We start from the raw sequence: 6,128 nt of genomic DNA, 5'->3' as shown, positions 1-6,128 counted from the left end.
TTGACATGGTAAGAAAGAAAATCATCATTTTTGGCTATTTGTGCCCCTGGAGTGCTACAAGGCAAAGTTTGCAGAACAGTTTTAATTTTGCTAATTTTCAACTGCTTTTAGTATATATTCATTCATTAAAAAATATCCTGCCTGAGAAAAGGCTCATCATCAGATAACATACAGGAGTCTTCTTTTTATGCTCCATCTTCTTCAGTTTAAAAAAAAAAAGCTTATAACTTAGTGACTAAACTGATAATTTCAAATATCAATGTTGGGGTTGAGGAAGTGAGCGATAATCACTGAATAACAAATTGTTGTGAAATACATGTGGTTTCCAATTAGTTACATTAAAAAGAATTCAAGGAATATATATTAGAGTTTCAACATATAGCACAGAAAGAGATAAATAATTGAGTGATATTGTCATAAAAAACTTTTAAATTTTTTTCTACTTATTATTTTCAACCAGACTTGTTAGCAATTACATTATTTAAATCAAAACAGCTGATGATGCTGTATTCTGTCTTATTCTTGCAGGAGGCAATAACATTTAATATGTAAAATAATTTGGAAAAGAGACCTGCTCATCACAATAATATGCAGTTTCATAATTTTATATTTATATTCAATAATTATTTATCAAAAATGTAATATGTCTGATGTATACTAATTCTAATGATGCCTAATTCCAGAAGATGCATTTAAAATTCTTAGACACACACACACACACACAAAAATTCTTAAACACATCTGGTCAAAGGACATTAAAAAATATTTTCAATTTAAATTTATATCTATACTTAGAGGATATAGTTGTAGGGATAGCAGTAAGGATAAGTAATAAACAGATATTGTTGAAGATGATAATAAAATAATCCAAAAAACTTTAAGGTATAAAAGCATATTATATTAGGATACACTTATTTGTAGAAAGTGTAATAAAATTAAAAATTTAAGATAAAAAGAAAATGGTGTAAAATACTCAATTTTAAAAGAATCTTATTAAGTAATAGGAGTATTATCAATCTGGCATTTAGAATTGAGCTTGTTCTTTCTAAAACAACAAATTACTGTGAATTACCATCTCCAAAAGTCTATAAGCAGTGTTCCTATTCCACTTATTTTTATCCCATATCACAATTCTTACTAAGTGTCTTAGTTATGTATTATTACATAACAAATTATTCAATTACCTAGTATCTTAAATTAACAACAATTATTATTTCACAGGTACTGTGGGTCAGGAATCTAAGTACATCTTAGCCAAGTCTTTTGAGTGTGGGTCTTACTGATGGAAATCAACTCAGAACTTGACTGGAAAGGATCCACTTCCTAGCTGACTCTTCTATTTGTTGGATAGATTTAGTTTCTTGTGGGTTATTGGACTGAGGGCTCTGAGGCTCACAAGCTGTTGACTGTCCCTCTGTTCCTAGTCATGTGGGGTTTTCAAAGATCATCTCACAGCATGGCATCTTGCTTCATCTGATCAGGCAAACAAGAATGCAAAAGACAGTAACAGCAAGAAAGAGAGAGAGAGAGAGAGAAAGAGAGAGAGAGACAGAAAGTTACCTACTTTTGTAGCTTAATCATGAAAGTGATATCTCATCTTTTTTATTGTATCCTATTGGTTAGAAGCAAGTCATTAGGTCTAGCCCACACTTAAGGGATGAGCACAAAGGCAGGAATACTGGGAGGGAGGGGTCATTGGGAGCCATGACTAAAGCTGCTTACCACGCTATGTCTTCAACTGATAGATGTTTAAATGAAGTTAACTCAATAAACATTGATTGGGCATCTGCCATGCACCAGGATGGAAAGAAACAGAAATTAACATAACTTTATTCTGAACCAAATGCAATCTTTACATTTATTTAGTGTAAAAAATGTTACGGTGAATCATTTTGGCCCTAGACATATAAATATTAAACAGAAAAGCTAGACAATACAATTGGTTTAGAGATTTCATATTATCATATCAAATTACCTTTGCCAAAGAGGTGGGAGAATGTTCATGGTGCCAGTTCTATATTTTTTTTTGTCAAAATTCATTTTTATTAATAGAAAATAAACACTTATTCCAGTTGTTATACTTGAAGTTGCTAATAAAAAAATAAAAAAGAATTTAAAATCACCACTCAATAATCCTGTTTTAACTAAGACAATGAAACTGTGGCTTAAAAAAAAAAAAAAGTATTCAGCACCATTTACTCATAGAACTTTCAGACTTTGTTCTTAAAGTTTCTGGAACTTTCCCATCTGTAAAGTACAGGAATTGCTGAGCTACATGAGGAACCCTCTCTGGGACAACCAACGAGAAGTTAAGCAATCAGTATATATTCAGCCTGGTAACTTGGACTGTACAACGATCCCCTCCTCTCCACTCTGGCTCAGGAGGGACATGCTTCTAAGCACTGAGGTATGACGAGTCCGACTGTTATTAGCTGGAAAGACCAGTTCTAACAGCAAATAACAGTAAATCTCTGGCACAGAGACTACTGTCCTTAATGTTCTGTGATTTTAGGAAATTCTGTAAATGGCTTGGCTTTACCTCAGTTTACTCAGAAATGAAACATGTTTAATAAGGTTAAAATACTCTGCTAGAGTAAGTGTCTGCTGGTTTAGTGTCCTTATAAAATACATACATAATACGTGTAGGTAAATCATAGTCTTAAAGTATAATTAGAATATTGCATTATTGAAATGAAAGTCTAACAAAATGACTACAGTTAGAAGCAGCTAATCAAACTAAATCCAAAGTTATGACAAGGGAGACTCATTCTCATTTGAAGCTGTGTCACTTAGAGAATTAAAGCCATTCAAGGTGAGGTGAAGGTGGCACCTTTAGATAATTCCAACCAGGGCCAGAAATTAGCATTTCTAAATATTTCAGAAAAGTCCATAGAAGTGTTTCAAAGACTTTTATGCAAAAGAATGTCTGTCTGTCTTTCTGCATCAGTAAGTAGTAGTGCCCATCAGAATTCCCTATTAACACAAAGACAAAGGCAAGTCCATACACTTGATCAGATGTCAAAGGAATGGGAGGTGGACTATTAGGTCACCCTTAGAGCTTCTGCTGGCTTTTTACTATATGCTGTTCATCAGTGCGAGTCAGGTGGACTTTTGTGAGAGAATAGTGTTTGGTGGCCAGGACCTCTTTTGGGCATTTCTTGCTAAGTGGAATACACAACAGATAAGGGAATAGGGGAAATAATACAGGAAAGCTACTCTTTCCAGCTCAGAAGGAGTTGATGAAGCCCATATATGCATTCAAGAAGCCCATGGGATCCTCTAGCTGTGGACTGCGGCAGTGTTTTCCTGTACAGCTCCAAAAACTCTGGATAGGGATTCACTGGATCCAGTGGCCCATAGATAAAATGAATGGGAATAGATACAGAGGCAAGAGCTCCCACCCAGCGTCTTCTAAACTTTTTCCTTTGATTGATGTACTGCAAGAGACTGTCAATAACCAAGTTCCCGTCATTGTTGCGTATCCCTGACCACATGTCCCACAGTTCGGTCTCAGAGGGTCGGGGGTATGGCCCAAAGACCGGGGTGAGACCTTGAGAGAATACGAAGAAGTTCATCAGTCACGTGAGGATGGGTGACAGCATGTCTCCATCTTTGAGAAGCTTTTGGAGAAGGAGAGGATGGTGAGTCTCAGGAAATATACCTCCATTCGACAGACAGAGACTCTTGATGGTAAGCTGACCAGATCGATTCTGCTTGAACCTATAGAGCAGCTCCTGAGCAACAATATCCCCATAGTCATGAGACAACAGTTTGATCCTACGGTTCTGGAGGCCCAGATGCTGCAAAAGAGCTTCCACGATGCTGGCCTGCTCAAATATGGAATAGTGATGTGGTCTCGGTTTGTCACTGAAGCCAAAGCCTAGGAAATCAAGGGCAATCACTCGATGAAACCTGAGGGTCAGACCTTCGCAAATCTTGTACCAGTCATAGCTGGACGTTGGAAAGCCGTGTAAAAGCACAACTATCTCTGGACTTCCAACCACACCCACAGAGTCTTGGTAGAAGATACGCAGTCCCTTGTAGGTAAAAATAAATTTTCCTGATGACTTCCATGAGTGAAGAGCAGAAGAAAGCTGGGGGGGCGGGGGGATGTGCAGATAGGCTGCAAGCAGGGGCACAGCCAACAGCCCCACCTGGACCCACCACTCCTTCATCCTGATTCAGGTAAGGCCTGGGCTACAAGACTCCATGTTTGGGGACCCTGTTGCACATGCGCTTCCTGCGGCCAGAGCTTCTCCGCCTCTACGGCCATACCACCCTGAATGCACCTGAGCTCGTCTGATCTCGGAAGATAAGCAGGGTCGGGCCTGGTTAGTACTTGGATGGGAATTTTTTTTTTATTTTTTATGATGAATAATTAATAGATATGATTATTTTAATAATGTTATAATAATGAGTATAATAGCTAATGTGTACTAATATAATTAATATAATAGTTAATATTTGTTAATATAATACATACAATAGCTAATATTTATTGAGTACTGACTTTGTGCTAGGTACCATGTTAAGTAAATATATATATATATATTTTTTAACATCTTTATTGGAGTATAATTGCTTTACAAAGGTGTGTTAGTTTGTTTTATAACAAACTGAATCAACTTTTGGGGAAATTTTAAATCCACAAGAGACAGCCAGAGAGGTATCAAACAGTTAAGGTTTTTCTTTTTTTGGGGGGGTGCCTTGTTGCGCCATGCGGGATCTTAGTCCCCCACCAGGAATCGAACCCGCGTCCCCTGCAGTGGAAGGACAGAATCTTAACCACTGGACTTCCAGGGAAGTCCCTTGAAGAGTTAAGTTTTAATGGAAGAATTATCCACGAACTATTAGGTACTTCAGCAATTATATTTCAGTGTCTTACTTAATGGTTCAGTGGTTCTAAAAGTGTGGTCCAGGTACTCTGAAAATTTTTTCATAGCTTCTGCCTGTCTAAAATTATTTCCATAATAATATGAAGATATAATTTGCCTTTTTACTCTCATTCTTTAAAGAATATATAATAGAGTTTTCCTGTGATCCAGTTGACATGTATTGTCAAACATTAAAGATAATAGGCTAAATATTTTGAAAGATAGTTATCTTTCACAAAAATATTTATGTTAACATTTAATATGCTTGTTATTTTAAAATGAAAAAATAAATATGTTACTTAAATTTCTGTTTTAATTTTTAATATGGTAACTATTGATAAATGTAATTGACATAAACTAAAGCTCTTTGGGTTTGTTAATAATTGTTAAGAGTATAAAGGATTCTAAGACCAAAGTTTGAGAATAAATAAATTAGACAATTCTTAAAGCACCAGTGGGTTTCTAAACAACTTAGATGAAAAACACTGTTTTGAGAAAAATAAACTTATATTATTAGATTTATTTTCTCATAATGCAATGTGCTTTAGTTAAGTTTAAAATTCAGATGTTTCACTTCAATAAGCAAAGGTATTCTTGGAAAGTGGCAATCATTTTTTAAATAAGAAAATCATTTTGAGTGTGAATATAATATCAGTGTCCCTCATTAATCACAGCAAGAATATTTACTACATTAATGTAACTGGAAATATCTAAAAAATATTTCCCTATCTGAGTAAGATTATAAAAACAAGATCATAATTATATAAGAAAAAACAGTATGAGGGCAAAGTATAATGACTTCTAATGAATTTTAGGTGTACATTTTTAATAAGGCTTGCACTTCATCTTTTAAAAAACTGTAAGGACTGTAAATGGAATGGGGGCAGAATTATACTAGTCTACTCTTCTGAATATACACTACTTCTTCACCATATTTAAAAAAATACCCTCCAGTATCTCTCATAATATATATTTGGAGGATTCTTTTCTTTAATAATAAGTTTTAATGATATGCTATGGTAGAACATTATCATCAATTGGTATTTTAAAAATAGGAGCAGAGAAAGTCATTATACTTAGAACGGTAGTGTTTCATTGATGTAATATAACAGAAAAGCCCCAATGACAGATAAAAAGTCCAAGTTCTATTTCACTTTATTAAGAGCCACTGAATTTAAAATGGGAACAGGACCAGCAACAGATAACAAATTACAGCTCAAATAAATTAAAATGTTAATTTTATATTTCTCTAAT

At 34.8% G+C, this 6,128-nt stretch overlaps 1 pseudogene; it reads right to left on the bottom strand.

Annotated features, from left to right (window-relative positions):
* Window positions 1-3,226: 3,226 nt before the first annotated feature.
* On the bottom strand, window positions 3,227-4,175 carry LOC113611148 (mesoderm-specific transcript homolog protein pseudogene; annotated as a pseudogene).
* Between the last annotated feature and the right edge of the window lie 1,953 nt (window positions 4,176-6,128).

The sequence above is a fragment of the Aethalodelphis obliquidens genome, unplaced genomic scaffold (genome assembly GCF_003676395.1).
Source record: "Aethalodelphis obliquidens isolate GAN/ISIS:26980383/991018 unplaced genomic scaffold, ASM367639v1 scaffold68, whole genome shotgun sequence".
NCBI classification, from domain to species: Eukaryota; Metazoa; Chordata; class Mammalia; order Artiodactyla; family Delphinidae; genus Aethalodelphis; species Aethalodelphis obliquidens.
The sequence above is the reverse complement of the archived record's forward strand: the minus strand, read 5'-3'. Positions and strand labels throughout refer to the sequence as shown.